The 18,500-nt window shown below is 41.9% G+C and overlaps 1 protein-coding gene across 1 annotated transcript in view; it reads right to left on the reverse strand.

The window, feature by feature from the left end:
- The window catches only part of grin2aa (glutamate receptor, ionotropic, N-methyl D-aspartate 2A, a), a 255,558-nt gene that overhangs the window by 220,930 nt on the left and 16,128 nt on the right, over positions 1–18,500 (reverse strand). The window lies entirely within an intron of this gene.

Here is an 18,500-nt window from a genome sequence, read left to right on the forward strand (position 1 = left end):
ACAATGGAAGACTTTTGTGCGTTAAATGAGACTTGATGAAAGCATTTGTTTTTGTTTGAGCCGAGGTTTGAATAAAAGATGTATCTAATTATTTGAATCAGTAAGATGCATTTATTATGAAAAAACATAATCGAAATTGATCAATATGGGGAGAATAGTAGTGATTTGTTTTTTGTCCAAAATCACCAAGCCCTAGTATTGTGTTTGGTTTAATTCAATGTGGCATTCTCTGATCAACAACAGCCTGGTCAGAAACATCCAACTAAAGACTTTTTTTACTGAGACTTTTTTTAGCCTAAAACATAGTAGTCACAGTGGTAATTCATTGCAAGTCGTAACTGCAGCATTTAGTTTTCTTGACAATCGCCAATATTATTCAATACGTTTATTTAACCTTGAGGCAGCAGCTTCGTCCATCAACAGTGTTTTGGTCCTTTTGGCTCGCGTTTGGATATTTATTCCACCTCTGAACATCAGTTTAACACATGCAGAGAATCGCCGGCGCCTTATTAGATCACCGCTCAGCGGGAGCGGAGAAGCAAAACAACCATTAGTTGAGTCACCCCGCCAAACAACGCCAAAATGTAGCCTGCATTTATCAATTCATCTTGAACGGGGAAAAGATGCCCTGGATCTCTCGGGTCGTAAACCTCCACGTTTGCCGCAGACCTACTGTCCTTGTCGTTGATTTTATTACAGAGAGAGGTTTTCACAGCTCGTGACCCTCTCGTCGGGGACCATTGTTGTAAACGCGCTCTTCCATTACTATACGTGCGCGAGTGTGTGTCGGGATCAGGATAAACGGCACCGGGTCTCGCGGCCAATGCTATGGTTCTCGTGAGCGGGGGGGAATATGAGAAATTGGAAAAATTGAGGTGAAAGAGGGAGGTTATTGGATCAGCAAAACATTTTGGAACCGGAATCTGAAAAAGATGTTCGAAAAAGATGAAAGATGACTAGCTACGATCAATGGTACAGTGTTCACAGTGAGAAAATCAGAGAAATATTGTGGAACTGAAGCAGTAGCCTTGTGACTGTTATCCGTAGGGCTGGACAACCAATAGAATTCTAATTTAATCGCGATCTTTACAAAGGTCAGTCTCAATAATGGCATGATGAGTTGGATTATTGGCCAGTCTTGTTGCAGAAAACAAACAAAACACATGGAACGGGGCAGCAGGAGGTGCCCACTTGTTTACCGGGAAAGCGCCTGTAACAGCTGCCACTGGATCATGAATCATCTCAAGAACCATTGTCCCTCTGAACACAAAGAAAGTCTGCAAAAACGATCGACATCTGCGGAGAGACGGAAGACGAATCTTGTCATATCAAGGCCAGGGAATCATTCGGACAAACAAACAGGAAGGCGCGTGACAGGAGGATTGGGTGAATTTAATAAATAAAATCAGCAACAAACTGGCACCAACTCTTCTCATGGGCAAAACAGAGACAAAGCAAGATGTCTGTGCAGTGGACAATAAGTGTCACCTTCGAAGACAGTCAGTCAGTGCTTGTGTATGGACTTCTTCGGGCCTGGTTACGCAGCATCACGGCAAACTTCCCGTACTTGACGCCACCAGGGACTCAAACTGAAGCGAACGACGAGGCGAAGGAGAGGCTAATACACTCATAGACTGATAACGCGTCTATTTTCTAACAGTCCCACATATTCATTCAAATCGATTCCCCTTTGAGAAGCAAGAGGCCATCCTTCATCGGCCTGACAGCGGCATATAGAGCCCCCGTCGGCGTCAGCGATACGCCTTTGGTACGGCTGAAATACACAAACGCTAGCTTGTCAGACGCTTTCCGCATAAGCACAGACACAAGATAGAGGAGCGGCGCGGCTAACAAGTAAAGCATCACCGTGGGAATATCTGGGAGAGGTAATGGGATATCTGACAACACTCCAGTGATGTCATTATCGCAGTCACGCCAGCCACTCGGCCAATTATGCCGCAAAAACAAATAGAGGCACATATGGAAAGCGCGGGGATATTACGTGGTTGTGCATAGCCACCGGGCAGACCCGAGTGGCATCATCGGGCATGGGAAATGACAAAATGAAAGAGCGCTATCTCAAAAAAAGGGGAATAAAAAGATTGTTTTCTGTCAGCGTCTCGTCTCTTTTGCATTCATAAGCATTTGGAGTCGGCAGACCTTCCCCGAGGCATTAGCGCCATCTCACAATTGTAAAATGGGGGATTTTATCTGGACTAGAACCTGAAAGTTTGCAGTTTTGAGATAATTGGATATACTCTGAACAGCTTTGAACTTATACAGGGGACTTCTATCACACATTTTTTTGTGTGTCTTGTGCTGGTATGAATATTGTTCCCGTAATTGTGCTTTGATATGTTTTTGGTGAAGACTTTGGGGCTCCTCCTGCTGGCAGTTGTAGGAATTGCTTCTTTTAAAAAAAACTTGAGCACACTGTGGGTAACATGGTGATGTTGGATTAAGGGCTTTGGAGGACATTTTTGAAGCGCACATGAATAATTGTATTTTTTTCTGTGAAGCAGCTAATTAATGAAGAAATGTTGGGAGGAAAAGTTACTTTCATTTGGATTTTTAACAGGAAGTGACATAGATTGAGGTAAAGTTTCATCGCAGTTTGACTCACTTTCCATTGACCTAACATGGTTGGCACGGCAGCAGTTGTTTGCCTCTATACAGACGGCATCCCTGGAATCGCCCATATATGGTCATGTTTGAAAACAGTTAAGAGGGAAAACAATTTGGAGAAAAATCTAAACTTTCTCTAATTAAAAACTAATTAAAAACTAATTAAAAACTACTTTAAACAAATGTTTCATTATGAATATAGTTTCCTACTTAATAAAGATACAAAGACATGGAGAGGAGCAAAGTGGCAACAGCCCATAAATACATAAATAATGCATAATTGTTAATGCTAATGGGTAGCTAGCGCTATACGGCTTCCCCTTTTTCACGTCTACTGAACAATCTGCTGTGGAAAAATATCCATGTGGACCCGATTTACATTTGACTTTATTTATGTGTGATAAATAAGTTTATATTTCACCAGAAAATGGTTAAAAATAATGTAAAATCATGTTTCCCAAAAGATTCTATTTTCCCCCGCGGCGAAGCCACGCCCCCTTCTATGACGCGATGCCGGCCGTTTCCGTCTACTGTATGTCACTTCCTGTCAGTGTCCCATAAGGAAGTGAAGCTATAAACTTTACAAAAATGGTCAAACTAAGGAAAGCCGGTACATTTTTTTTTTGTAAAATCTTAGATATAATTGTGTTTACTATGTTTAAGCAAAAATTGTGTCTAATGTGTCATATGCACTTTAACGATGACACAATTGTATCCAGGAGGTACAGTACGAAGTGCTGACACCGGAGAAGAGGAAACGGCTTAAGAAAATCAGGATTAACTGTGGATTACTCAAAACAGTGCAAATATTGTGAGATTCTACTCCAGGTATGTCTATAACATGGATTAAAATCAATTTTACATTATATGTATAATATGTCCGCTTTAAAGTTGCAGATGACCTCGAGTATCATCTGGAAAAGCCAACTACCAGAGCTTTTCATGGTAACATAATAATAATAATAATAATGCATGTTTATCATCTTGAAACTGTGGTCACGAGGTAATAATAATAAAACAACAAAACTATTAAAGCCAATTGTGTCTTCCTCATTTATTCTGAAGAGGCAGCATGACTTAAGCCGCATTTACTTGTAGGGCGTAATTGGACAAACTCTACGTGGCGTTGCGTTCTTCCTCGGCGCCGCGTCTCCCTCCTGCCTGCCCCGTGCTCTGTGAGATTTGCTTTCTGACACGAGCGGCAGCAGTAAACATCAGAGATACCAGTGGATGTGTGTGTACAATTATAGTGCTGCGGGGAAGACAAGCGCACAGATAGATGAATAATGTCCTTTGATCACACGCTCCCATGTTTGCATCTACTACATTCAAAGTGGCAGTTACACGCGGCATTGATGTTTACTCGAGTTGAAAAAAGAGGGAGAAAAAATTGAAAAGAGCGGTGAGTTCGGGAAGTATTCACCATAACCCTGCTATTTACGACTGTGTTATTATGCGGAACTATGGGTTTGGAAATATCTTCACACTCTTAGGCTGTACTATTTCTACATTATGGGTAGTGAATGGAACTACTTGGAACTGCAGACAACTTCTCTGCATCTCAAAACGTTTTGAGAATAGACGGTATCTCTGGAATCGCCCATATATGGTCATGTTCAAAGCAGCCAGAGAGAGAAGAGAAAATGCTGAACTTTCTCCCATTTCTCCACCGTTACGTTGACAAATATTGAATTATGAATATATTTTTCTACTTAGTAAAGATGCAGAGACATGGAGAGGAGCAAAGTGGTTCAACAGCCAAAAAATACTTAATAAAAAAAGACAACGCAAACCAAGAAGCTAACATTAACTGCATGCTTCATGCTAACGTTAGCAATGAGTGCCATTTTTTGCTTCTACTGCTCAATATGGTTCGACTATAGGGCTATACAGGTGGCATTTCGTCATAGAAGGGGGAGGGGCCAAGAGGGGAAACAGAATCTTTTGGGAAACACAATTTTTCACTCTTTCTGGCAAAATATAAACTTATTTATCACATACAGTCAAGTCTAAATCTGGTCCATACGCATGTTTATTCACAGCAGACTGTCGAAGCGAAAAAAAGTCGTAGCTAGTGCTAGATAGAATTAGCATTAGGACGATGCTAACATGAAGCATCATGCTAGCATTCTCCGTTATTTATGTATTTATGGGCTGCTGAACCACTTTGCTCCTCTCCATGTCTCTGCATCTTTACTAAGTAGAAGTAAATAGAAGCCTACATAAATAATTCAGCATTTGTTAAAGTAGTTTTTTAAATTTATTTTAAGTTATTTATTTTTCTCTAAATTTTCAGTTTTCCCCTTTAACATTTTTCAAACATGACCATATATGGGCAATTCCAGAAATGCCGTCTGTATACACACACAAGTGTCACGTGACTTCCCTATGAGTTGTTAGCAGTGTCTTGTGCAAAAGAATAAATAGCCTAACTCAAGATTACATGATCGGCAGTGAGTTACTGGTGGACAGTCACTGGCATCAGCTAAAAAACATTGCGCCACAAGCAAAGAATTCACGAGACTAGAGGAATCGTCTGTGCTCATCGCGGTAGCTGCTTTTGTCTAGAAGCTAACGGCTAACACTTAACGAACATTTGACATAGCACCAAGATTGTGAAGGAGCCTGCTTACAAATAATCAGTATTTCATTGTCTATCATGTTTTCTTGAACTTTTCATTGATTTGTGCAAGACATCGCTAATCCTCATGGGGAGAAGAGCGAGAGGAAGGACCTCCGGAGATCGCATTCGGTGGTCACGTGTCACTCGCGCGCATAGAGCTAGTTTGTTTGTGTGTGTGTTTATAGTCCGCTAGAAAATGGCTAACAAGTGTGGAAATATTGTGTGATTCCCATGAGAGGGTTTCTTCCCCCTCGTCTAGGCCACGCCCCCTCACATGACGCGTTGCCGTCTGTATCTGTTACTGTGTGGGGCAATTAGAAAAGACCCGTGATTTTCCCATGATTTTAATATCAAACTGCGAAACATAATTCATGAACTTACCGAGCACAGACAGGCCTGTGCCACTACAGATCAATACATTACACAAACACCAACGGGGTTAAGCGCACGTGTGCCCGGGCACTGCGGCGGCTCGTACGGTGCGTCATCGCTTAAATAACCGGATGGGAACATTGAGTATCGAGGGGTGGCGCAGGGTTTCACCCCCCGTCACAGCAACAGGCCGATAGTGGCACTGAACCAGGCAAACATAGCCGGTGGCGATTGGCTGGGCAAGTAATTATGTGGAGTAAACAGCATAAAGCATAGTCTGACTGCACCCGCATTAATCACTCTGGCTGAAAGGGCATCTGGAGTGCAAGAGGTTGGTCCACTTTGGCAACCTCAGAAAGGGCTCGCTCATGTAAAGCAGTACTTTTAAATCTTAAAACAAAACGTTCCACTGATGAATGAAACACGTTGGCAGCATCGTGTTTGCATGAGCTCCCATTCCCAGTCATCCAGGAGTTTAAGATTATGGCAAGGGTTTTCATAAAGTCGTCATCTGAACTGGGTTACAAGTCCAAGAAATCATCTTGACATAACAGCTGACAGTTTCGACACATCTGGAAATATGGACTGGGTTAGGGAGATGTTCCAGGCATGTCCTATTGGGAGGAGGCCTTGTGGAAGACCTAGGACGTGCTTGAGGGACCATGTCTCTGAGCTGGCCTGGGAGTACCCCCAGAACAGCTAGAGGAGGTCTGAGTGGACAGAAAAGTCTGCATCTCTGCTCAGACTGCACAGGTAAAGCGGAAGAAAATGGATGGATGATTCAGGATTGGAAAACTTTCAGCTTTGTGATTGCCCTGGTATTCAAACTGGGACCACTAGACCTACCCTTTTATTTAACCAAAAAGCTATTATTGTCTGTGGCCTATTGACTGACTTGTCCCCTGTATCCCAATTCCAAGCGATATTGCAATGGTCCGACTTTTGTCTAAACTGCCTGACCAATAAAAAGAGCAGTCAGGTCTGGGTTCCGCAACACTATGCACCCAAAGAATGAGATCAGCTGACGACCTGAACATCCTGAACGACCAGGTTATTCCCTCAATGGATTTCTTCTTCCCTGATTCCAACAGGTCACCGCCACAATTCGTCGGGCTCACATTGTGGAAGAGTGGTTCAGGGAGCATGAGACATAACGCATGGATTGGCCACCGCAGAGTCCAGATCTCAACCCCATTGAGAATCTCTGGGGTGTGCTGGAGAAGGCTTGGCGCAGTGGTCACGCTCTCCCATCACCAATACGAGATCCTGGTGAAAAATGGATGGTTTGACGTTACAGAAGCTTCCTGGGTTTTTTCTGTTGTTGGTCAGGCTGTGCATTTGTCAAACAAGGACGGGAAAGTACTACATGTTCGCACTCTGGCTTGATTGCCACCGATAAAGTGAATGTTTATCAACAAAAAACAACAACATCCGCATTGTGAAATCGTTTTCCTAAATGTGCACCGCCGAGCCTCATGATCTGACGCCAGACTAACACTATGTACCTCACATTTAGAAAGCGTCCGGTTCGCTTTGAAGGTTCTGCAAAGATTTACACCGACCCGGCTGCTTCTGTCTTTTCATCAAACTGAATCTATTAACGTGTTGTTTTTTGGGGGTGGAGGGGAGGAAAGGGGAGCGAGGGAGGTGGGGCGCGACAGAGGACTAAACGCGGAAATCTCTCGCTCATAATAACGCAAATGAAGTTTACGTGCTCCACTGAGCTGCAGACAAGATTCATTAATTTGTTTGAATTTGCGAATAATTAATTGCCCGGCTTGTGCGTCGTTTTCGGGGAAAAAAAACAGAAAAAGAAAAAAGGTGCACGGGGGAGGATTTGGGAGAAAGCGTTTCCGTGCGCGGGCGTCGGTGGAGTCGAAGAGAATACGGCACCTTGTCACTGCGGCGGAGACAACATTAAAGGGCACGGGAAATGTCGCATATTTCGAGTTATTTGGGGCCAACTGTTTGTTTTTACTTCTCGGAGCATCGAGAGACATATTTTCCTTAGCTGTCGTCAACACATTCGGTGCGTGCAGACCGTAATTAAGCACCGGAAAGAGCGAGGAAAAAAAGCATGCGGTAAACGGAAATGCTACCAACGAACATAGGCCACTACAAATCTCTCATACTATGCCAAACAAACTTTTGACTGTAATGTTTGCACATCATCAGCTCTAATGCCTTTTGTTTTGAAGCCCCGTGAGGCGACCCCTGTTGTTTAGATATTGGGCTCTCCAAAAATAAGCTGAATTGGTTGAAGCTTCGCTAGCATCCACATGTGAGCAGTTGAAAACATCAAATTGTCACACGGTGGTCAATGTTGAGTTTTTTTTTTAGCTGGTATTCTCTCTTAAAGGGGCTAGATGCAAGTTGGCCATTTTATACTCACTACTGCCACCTCAGGTCATACTGGTAACTGCACCTTCTATATTAAGCTCATGCATGACGGCACTTCGGACCCGAATTAACACCTTTTTGAGTGACAGTGCAGGATTTTAGAGGCAGTTGTGGTGAACAGGTCTGGGCTCATACTACACCTAAGGACATTGCTGGAACATGTAGGGGAGAAACTTTTTTTTTTTTTTACCTGGTATAGTCCCTTTAACATCTTAGTTTCTATTGTTAGATGGAAAAATAGACCAAACGCATTCTTTAAGTTTCGCTTCAGTGTTAATTACAACACCCCAACGCCCCACGTTTTTCACACGCATCATTCATTGTTGGTATCCATGTGTAGCACGAAAGGCGACAGGACACTGTAGTCCAAATATGGTTCTTTTTCTGGAAGACGATTAAATATGCAGGGACATGCTCAGATGCTACAAAAGTTTAGGGCCCGTTATCACAAAATGAGTTTTTCTTAAAAACTCTTGCAACAGTATTTGTAGTTGCTTCTACAGACTCCAAACTTTCCAGTCTTGGGCTTCATATTTTGAAGGTTTTATCAGACTAATTGTTAATATCTAATTCCAAGCTTGATTTCATGGAGCTTTAACCTTAAAGGGACTATATAGAGTTTAAAAATGTCAACAACAAAAAAAGTATTTTCCTCCCCCTACATGTTTCAGCCATGTCCTAATGTGTAGAATGAGCCCAGACCTGTTCACCACAACTACCTCTGAAATCCTGCATTGTCACTCAAAAAGTTCTATTTCGGGTCCGAAGCGCCGTCATGCACAAGCTTCATATAGATGGTGCAGTTACACGTATGACCTGAGGTGGCAGTAGTGAGCATAAAATGGCCAACTTGCATCTAGTCCTTTAATAAAACCAGGCAAAAAAAAGAAAAGAATTTATCTTATTCAAAAATTCCCGCTGAAAAATGTATGTAATGTATCAGCGAAATAAAACTATGTTTGGCTCAATCTCTTATTTAAATTGAATTGCTGAGTTTGAGGCGCTACACTAAATGAAAGAGAGCATGCGCTATATCTATATCAGTGTAGAAAACAATTTGAAACTTTTGCTGTCGATTACTAACTTTTCTGTCCCTTTTCACCTGCAGAGTCTCGCCTAAATACACACGATTTTCCATTTTATTCCATCAAAAGCCCAAACTCCAAACAATGAGCTGCCACCACCGCCACAGCACTGGCTGTAGAACTGATGATTAAAAAGCCACCAAGCCGATACTTGAGATCGACCCTTAAATTTAATCACGATTCGACGAAAACTGAATCAACTGCGAAACCTTACCTTCTTATTGTTCTCTGTAAAAACGAATAGAGCAGGCGGCGAACACATCTCGCATACGTAAAACATTAAACGAATGTACAAAGCGTTTAGCGTGAGAATCAAAAAGCCAATCGGCCAGACACGCTTTGAACAGGTGCCAGGGAGAAGAAGAAAGCGCTTTGGAAAAGTTGCCGGAGAGGAGCGCTCAAAGAAGTTTGAAAACGAGAAAACCCAAAGAGCAATTGACGCAGAGAGATTCTTCCACTTTTTTTCTTTTTTAGTTGCCAGGGTGGTACCTCGGAGCCCAATTGCTTGGAATGCAGCGAAAGGGAAGAAAATGTCTTCTTTTTTTTTTTTTCCTTAATCAATAATGCATTCTTTTCAATACAGGCGAGTGATGAATTATTCAACAAAGGCGGCGAGATGTACGGAAGGGGACGCGCGGTGCGGGAGATGCGACAACATTTATCTAATTAACAAGCGGGTGGAAAAGATGGCCGGACGGATGGAGATAGATAGATGGGCGAAAAAGGGGAGGGAAGCAGAAACGTCTACATAGGTTGATAAGCAGAAAAGGGAAGGGAAAAAAGGAAAAAGCCGGGGGATTTAGCCCCTCAGTGTGACAGCGCAAACGTCTATTCGGAGCACGCCGACTCATCAAAGCGCACGGTGCGAAGGCGTGAATAGACAAACGCGCCCAGGGTCTTACAAGGCGTAATCGTCGGAGGCAAGCTTCTTCTTCTTCTTCTTATGGCGCGCGTGCCGGAGATTAGTCCAAAAAAGAACAAGGCGGAAGGAATGTGCGTTCGGCGACATCAGAAGAGGGGGGGTTAGCGGCTAAACCTGAACGCACAGAGGTTGAGGAGGAGTTGGATGGAACTTAAAGACGGGTGAGGGAGAAAGAGAGAGAATATGTGAAGAGGGAAGACATTAAAGCTATGGTAATCCTTGAGTAAAGAGGAGAAAACTGCGGCGGTTGCCAAAGTGTGGCGCGTTATCAGAGTTTAGATAGGGAGGGTGAATGCGGCGGCAAGGCATGCGGTCAAATGTCGTCGAGTTCGCAACTGCGGGCGAGACGAAGAAAGCAAAGCAGCAGGAAATGGATGAACGTGAAGAGGTCGTAGCCTAGCCCTGGTTTTGCACTAGTTTGGAATCAGTCAAATAAATGGTTGATCACTTGGAGGATCAGGAAGTGACACAACTGCACTGAGAAAAATAAAACATTGGCTTAATCTGCAAATTGTTTAGAAATCATTTACATCCGCATTTTACTAGTTGTTCATAATGATATATATTCATTAGTCCAACTATAAATGTTTCATCTGTAACTGTGAACATTTTAAATTGGTTCAACAAAAAAATGTTCCTGACTTGAATGTTCAAAGGTTAATTGAGTCAATTTAAAACTCTTCATTAGCAGATATGAGCCAATTCAAATTTTTTCATTGAACCAATGTACTTTTAATGGCTTAATCAATGCCATTTATTGATTTCATTTAAATTGATTAATTTCATTAAAACACATTTGGATTAATTTACTTTTTTATTGCCAAAGACATTGTATGTACAAATGCAAATTGCAATATTTTGTAATATGAGTAATGTAGGTACACAAACATTTCATACTTTCTAATTTTTCAATTCTTGGCTCAAGGTTCAAAAGCTGGTTAAACATTTTGAGAAAAAGTGTTAAAACTGTAGTATAATGCACAGCAAAACTGGATGAACAAGAATTTTCCAAAAAAAAAAAACTGTACAGCCAAGGTACAGCATACTAATCACTGCATCAGTCTCCCTGTGATCCGTGTTCATTTCTTGTTATCCAGTCCCATGAGTACCTTCAGGATGAATTCAACTGTGCGTTCACATTTCTTTGGGTACTTCATGTTGAGGCGTTATGAGTCCGAATTGCAAAGTCCTGAACCATTGAATGCAGATCTGTCACAATCTTCACGATGGGTGTTACGACGACTGCCATCGGCTCTTCCTCCACACGGAAATCTTGCTGAATCTGCAAAACATGAGTGGAATAACACATATTAGAATCTACAAATAATGCAATGATTTTCATGGCCGGGTCTAAACCTGGCTAAACTAAGCCTTAACCAGGTCAAACAGTCTGAATGAGCCACTGGTATTTTAACTTTGTAATTACAGTATGAGAGTTTTGTAAATAACATTACTGCAGCTGTAGATAAAACTGAAAATACATGTATTAAAGGGGAGCTCTGAGAAAGTATGCAAGTAAGTATGTCCGCTCTCAAAATACCCAAATCAGTAATAAATGTGCACTTCGTGTTAAACACAAACCAGAATCTTACAATATTTGAAATGTCGTTCACCTTCTCGTTCTATGAAAAAGCCTGATTTCCCCCATTTTGTAAAGTAAAGTTAGAAAATGATACATTCCTATGGTATTTCTTCATTAAAATATAAAGAAGCATATATATACACCAATTTTAGACAAAAGGACTGGCTCCAGTATTTACATGATATTGATCATGTAAATTTTCATACCTGAAAATTTCAGGTATTGCACAGCACTACAAGAGAACTAATTTTAGTTTTTGGGTAAAATAAAACCATATTTCTCCTGCAACTCTAATATCTTCAGCTTTCAGCTCATTTTCTAATATTTGGTCAATACCCTTATTCATTTATTTGTTTCTTTGACAGGGACAGTTCAAGAAAACATTGCCAACTCAGTGGCCGATGTTATGTACATAACATCCAAAGGCTTATTTGCAGATTTATTTCAAATGCATTCTAGTACATGATTGGCTCTATATGAGGGACTTCTGACTAGATTCTCCGAGAGTCGCTGCTCTTCCTCTCCCGTTATATCCTTGTCGGGGATTAGCAGTGTCTCGTCCAAATTAATGAAAAGCTCTAGATTCCATGGACAGTGAATTACCCATGAACAGTTGAAGGTACATAATAAAAACATTATATTGGATGTAAATACTTGACCGAAGAAAAAAGTGAGCCCTTAGCTTGAGCACAAAAACATCTACCACGATGGAACACTGATGTGTCCTTCAGTGAAGCCTTTACATCCAGTATGATGTTTACGTCACTGACTGTCAGTAACTTACAGCCTGCCATGTAATCTAGAACTATTCATTTATTTGGATAAGACACTTTTAATCCTCCACAGGGAAATAATGGGAGAGGAAGAGCAGTGCCTCTCAGAGAGTCCAGTCTGAAGTCACGTGTCACTTGTGTGATTAGAGCCCATTGTCAGCTCGCACACTTGTCAAAAAAGATCCATTTATTGGCTCTGATCAAATGTAAAACTACAAGATGCACATGTGTTATGTAGGCCATTGATCAGAAACCCAGAGAACCAATAAAGAACCGATCAAATAGAGAAATGATTAATAGCATTGATGTTGCTCAAATCTGAACAGTTAAGTTTTGTAAATTATGTAAAATTGGCGGTTGCTAATACCATACCTAATATAATAAGAGATTTTACAGCTAAGAGCACAAGCACTACAAAGACATGGTTATTTTCAAGCCCAGTCATACCTGATGTTCTTTAATGACCGTGTCCACTGGAACAGCATCACTAACTTCAGTACACATGGTGTTGTGCACCTGCATCCAGTGTACCGCTCATGGAAGCCTGTAAAACAATTATTTAACTGTAAACAAGTATGTACAGACATTGTAGTAATTTAAATATATAGATATATTCTTGAAAATGTGCTGGTACAATAAGGTTACAAAACATTATGCCTTTCAAATAATGCATAGACCTACCTCCTCAAATGGAGATGACCAGCAAACAGGAGTCCTCGTCCTAGTGCTGGTGTGGGGGACGGCTCCTGTGGAGATGAGACACAGAAAAATACATTACTTAACTGTAAATGGTCTGTCATTTTTTCAGCAAATTTAACACTAAAATGCATATAGTCTTGTGAATTTAATAAATAAGTTAAGAAAAAAAGTGCAACGCATATTCATGCTAAAATTACAAAAAGTACACAATAAAGAACAGCTGAACATTAATTACATTTGCTTGGTTCAGCTTTTTGAACAAATTATTTTACAAATGACTTTTTAATGACTTTTTTATGACAGTCACTTTTGGAAGTTGGGTCAAACATTTTCTGTCCTTTAATTGTAATTACAGGTCATATAATAGTGTTTCAACGCGATCTCCTCGTTGAGGAGCTCGTCTGCCCTAAACAGTTGTTCATTATTTCATTAGGACTTTTATTTCTCAAACTCGTTGCTTCATGCTGCTCACTTTGAGCTCCCTGTGGGGCAGCAGCGGTGGAGGTGACCGGGGCGGAGGAGGCAGTGGGCGGTGATGTCGCTGCCGTTCGGAGGCGGCCAAGAGCGGAGTGGAGCTGAGCGAACAGGTGGAAGACGTTTCGTGTCGGGGCGCCTGTAGCCGCCGCATCACTCACCGACCCCGCGCACCTTTTCTCTCCCATGGCCCGGGAGAGCTGGCGCTGGGAACGTTCGTGCGCGCTCACTCGCTGTTTCCCCAGAGCCGCGCTCTAAAACCCTTTCCCCGCAGGCCGCGCTCACGTCCCGCGGTCTGTCCCTGTGTCACTCCTCTCTCCGCCCCACTCCAGCAGTCACGCTTGTTTCGCAAAATAAGCATGCACAACTTAAGCGCGAAGAGGAATAATAAAGAAAGAGTTCATGTTCTCTCTTGGCTCCGCTCGGCTCCCATTGTTCTGAAGAGACGAACAAAGACTCGATTCGTTCGTGAACGTCACATCACTGGTTTAAGCGCTTGCAAAACACGTTAAGGAATAATATTCATGCGAGTTGCATTTCAAAGTCCAGGCGATGCAACAACACAAAATGGCGGCTGCGCTTAACCCTCCTAAGTTAGCGTAATATCTAAATCATACGGGTGCAATTGGTGTACCCAAAATAAAACCTTCAACCTAATAGGCTACTCATAGCCTACAATATTTTAGAGATTTGATGCACAATCAATTTATTCAGTTTCAGTGCCAAAACATGTTCAATTAAAATTCAACTTCAGGAGAATTCTAGTTGACGCCTCTGTGCATACATACAGGACACATGTATTAAGTTTACAAGTCTAAATATGCTTTTAACTTACCTTTTCTCGCTGTAAAGTTCCAACAGTGGGTCTGGCCAGGTCTTGAGTGAAAAGGTCTTGGCCACATTTGAAATCTGGAACACGTGGTGTGTCATCTTCTTCAGCGTTAATTGGTAGAGTCAAGTGCTGCGGTTGTCAGTGCTGCCCCCTGTGTTCGATGGCTCGACGAACGATTGTTCATTAGATCAATTAACTTTTATAAATTACTGTCAATTTGCAATAGACCATTACATGTACATACAAAAATGTATCAAAACACAATGTTCAATCTATATGGTTTTAATTGGACTAACCAATTTGATTTTCTTTATTTAAGCCAATAGCAAAGAACATATTGAATCAACAACAGCAGTGTTTCACTTTTTTCAGTGTGGTTATTTATGTTTTAGCTCAAGTTTTAGATTTATATTACATTTTCTAACCAACAAAGTGTACGGTAGTGATGAAGATTTATGCCATAGATACAGACGGCCTCTCTGGAATCGCCCATACTGTATATGGTCATGTTTGAAGAAAGATACAAAGACATGGAGAGGAGCAAAGTGGTTCAACAGCTCATAAATAACGGAGAATTCTGACTTGATGCTACATGCTAGCATCGCGCTAATGCTAACGGATAGTTAGCGCTAGCTACGACTGCAGTTTTTTCACTTCTGTTGAACAATCTGCTGTGACAAAATATCAATATGGACCTGAATTGCACTTGACTTTATTTGTATGAGATAAATAAGTTCATATTCCGCTAGAAAATGGCGAAAAATTGTGAAAAATAAAGATTCCATTTTCCCCCTCAGCAAAGCCACGCCCCTTCTATGACGCGATGCCGTCTGTATCTATGATCTGGATGAATACTGGATTCTGATTGGCTGGAGGGTGTCCGTTAAAAAGTGATCATGTACACCTAGCCCGACAACAATTAAACAACTGTTAAATCACATTCTATATCACTCCACTGCAGCTGTTTCCATAGTAACGATAAACAATTGAGCTGGAACTAGTTTCAGGTTAAACTGCCGAGGACTTAAAAAAATAAGCAAACAGGCCCCAATGAACAGTTTCAGTTTGCGGGACCATGGTATTATAAGCATATTCATACCATGGTCATGTTTGACATCATTACCAAATACCTGCAAAAAACGTAACACCGGCTCTTTAAAATTAGGATGGTTCTTAAAACTAGTTTGCACACCAGAGATAGAGAAGTTCCTCAATGAGAGACGAAACATCCTCAACTTATCTGTAATATTTTGTATGTAGTGTGTGTTCCCTCTGTAGCCCATGCACACCCCCTCAGCCAAAAACAAGAGGAGCCGAAATGGAGCCTGGATGACTTTGGAGTGGATGATTTTCCCTGGCTCTCTCCAGATGAGATGTCAAGAGCTCAGAGCGGTTTCAATGAGACTGGCGGGCAGGTGCCAATCTGGACACTCTGTAATTCCCCTCGCTCGGTATCGCCTCCCTCCTCGGGTCAAACTCTGGGATTATCACCCCCGTCAGGAAGTCTTCCCTTCTCTCTCTCTCGCACTTCCATGTTCTTTTCTTTTTAAACTCTGGTAGAGAATCAAGCAATCGTTGAAGGTAGAGGAGCAACATGTCTATATAAACGCGCAACAAACGAACTTTCCATTGGATTACGGATACCATCGTGAACAAGAATATTCATTTGTGCCGACAGAGAAGACATTGCAGTTGATGCCAGTTTTTGTTTCATGAGGACTGGCTCAGAAATGAAAGAGATGTTGCTCATAAACCAGGTCAAAACAAGTAAATACACTCCATGATCCCTTCGAAGTGCAATGCTCTTTTCTCAAATGGGGTTGTGTACAGTTGAAATCTGCTAGAACAGATCCGAGTCCGAAAATGGCTCTACAGAGGGTATGCCGATGATGTCCCAGCACGGAAACAGACGTCAAAAAAAGGAGATCTTCGTCTTTCCGTGTTTTGGTTCAGAAAAATAAGCCCCCTCTTGGAGCTAGAGGAGAAAGTAGGTTATGTGTAAGTACGACGAGCGGTACCATTTTGACAACAGCAATAAACCGCACCTCTCGCCGCTGACCCCGTTTCCTTCGCTTGCATAAAAGGGCTTAGGAAAGACACTGGGGTAGTATATGTGGAATCTTAAGGACGCCTAAACGCATACACTTCTTACTGGTTATAAATAGCACAATGTACAGTTGGTTCAGGAAGTATTCACACCCTCCGTAATGTTATGTTGGAATCTTATATGCTGAAAATGACTCTTTTATTATTCTTATATATATTTATCCACAAAGCACTGCAAACTTTGATGTAAGAACTTGAACTAGCCTGGACACTCGAGAGAAAATATGACACACTGCAGAGCAAAACACTAAACAATGTTCGATCGGTGCGTCTTCGCAACTTGTCTGCTCAAGGATTTCGGCGAAAGAGTCATGTTTTTGAGAAATGTGTTCGATCAGTTTGCGGCTTTGTGCGGTCAACGGCGTTCGGTGTCTTATCAGTCGGGGTAAACCAGTAAAACAGAAATGATTTAACGTGGTGTGAAAACTCTCTGAGCCCTCTGTAAGTCAATGAATCCACCAAGGATGCAACGATTCGATCAAATTTCGATGTTTGGGTAACAGTATTATTCAATTCAATGTGTTTCCTATATTTTTATTCATTGATTTGAATAAATTGTAGTGCTTTTATATGACTAAGATGTTCTTTCTTCCCCTCCTCTCTCCGACCTGCTCCTATCGTCAGTCCCTCATTCAAATACAGACAAGGATCTTTTCTCCAAAACCTGTGACACTAAGTTACTAAATCCCAAGAGTGTCACTAGATGGATTTCGAGGAAAACTTTGGAGGAACCACTTTCATCGTGGGGATATTTCTCACGAATTTATTTCATTGCAATACAAAAAAAAGGCGGAACGATGTATCTAATTTATAGCACCTGCAAATGAACTGTATCCAAAAGATCGGCGTTGATGGAGCGATCACGTGGATTGGGTCAAACACCTCTATTGATTGATTCCATGTTATGTGGAGAATCGTTGCATCCTTAGAGATCCCCGGTGGAGTCTATGCGCCACATTCGCAGCCAAAGATGATTGGCAGGCGGAGGGTATTGCCCATTCGAATGTGCGAACCGGTGTGTGAGGGAATCCTGCGGAATGTGTCCCAGATCCCACCTACGTCCTTCCCCTCCTTCCTCTTTCTCTCTCTTTCTTTCTCACACCTCTCCCTAAGGCCACCCTCGCCGCTTGTACGCAGATTATTATTCCATCTCCACACCTCCTCTCCAGCACGTTGCCTCTGTATCGCCTCGCCGACAAAAGGCTCACACCGATATGTCCAAGATACAGCGAACATCCGTGCTCCCATTTCGTGATAACGGAGTCTTACCTTTTCTTTCTTTTTTTTTTCCTCCTAGGTAAATTCGTAAAACAGAGCCATAGAGCCCTGACAGGTCACTGTGTGTTTTGTGTTGCCGTCGGTTTGCAGGTTCCGCGGTTCAGCACAGATGGTACCAACAGAATTTCGGGCAGCTTTCCGAAAACCGACAAATTGCACTCTGAACAGTCATGCAACACTCATCCTGAAACAAGCCCAGCGAGTTCAAAGCCAGAACACCAGCCAGTCGGCCATCCATCCAGGGCTTGACATTTGCACCACTTTGCGAGCCAAACTGTAGTAACTCTTTTACTCTCACCAGCCACTTAGGCCAACTGAGATTCATGCCACTGTATATTACAAAAGCACAAATAAAAGCAACTTGGGCGGCAGGATAGGAAATTGTGATATTGCAGATTTGCAGTAACAAATTTATTGTAATATATTACGCTACCATTTTGGACACAGCACGGACTGAACGCTTTCCAAATTTCAAATTCCAAATAAACATTACATGACCTAAAAGTGATACATCTCCAGTTTTCAGCAGAAAGAGAGTGAGCAGATACTAAAGCGTTACTTTAGCGTTGTTCTTTAGCGTTGGCTAAAGTAGCTCAACAGCAGTCTTGTGTTATGCTACATCGGGCAATACAGCTAGTGTCAATGGTAATTTAAAGCAGTACTAAGTAACTTGCTTACCTTAATAAACCATTTTCGTAGTCCCACAGGTAATACAAGTGTTAATGGGAT

The sequence above is a fragment of the Gobius niger genome (assembly GCF_951799975.1).
Source record: "Gobius niger genome assembly, chromosome: 10".
Classification (NCBI taxonomy): Eukaryota; Metazoa; Chordata; class Actinopteri; order Gobiiformes; family Gobiidae; genus Gobius; species Gobius niger.